This window comes from Myotis davidii, unplaced genomic scaffold (assembly GCF_000327345.1).
Source record: "Myotis davidii unplaced genomic scaffold, ASM32734v1 scaffold17, whole genome shotgun sequence".
NCBI classification, from domain to species: domain Eukaryota; kingdom Metazoa; phylum Chordata; class Mammalia; order Chiroptera; family Vespertilionidae; genus Myotis; species Myotis davidii.
Window position 1 is genome coordinate 642,169 of NW_006288624.1, and position 237 is coordinate 642,405.

A 237-nucleotide genomic window follows, 5' to 3' on the forward strand; every position below is an offset into this window, starting at 1 on the left:
CCAACCCAAAGTGGGGTGTCCTCCAAGCCGATGATTGGTTTTGAAAATCACTTCAACTTAATTTTAGGAAAAAAGTTACCAAAATTGTTCCCAAATGCCACAGTGGCTTAAAAGTTGAAAAAGCAAATTTGAAACAAAAGCTATGGCCCTACTACTTGCCGGGTCCTCTTTGGAGGGTGTGCAAATCCATTCCCACTTTATCACAGACAATGGCGAGGTCCTGTCCTATCTCCAGCC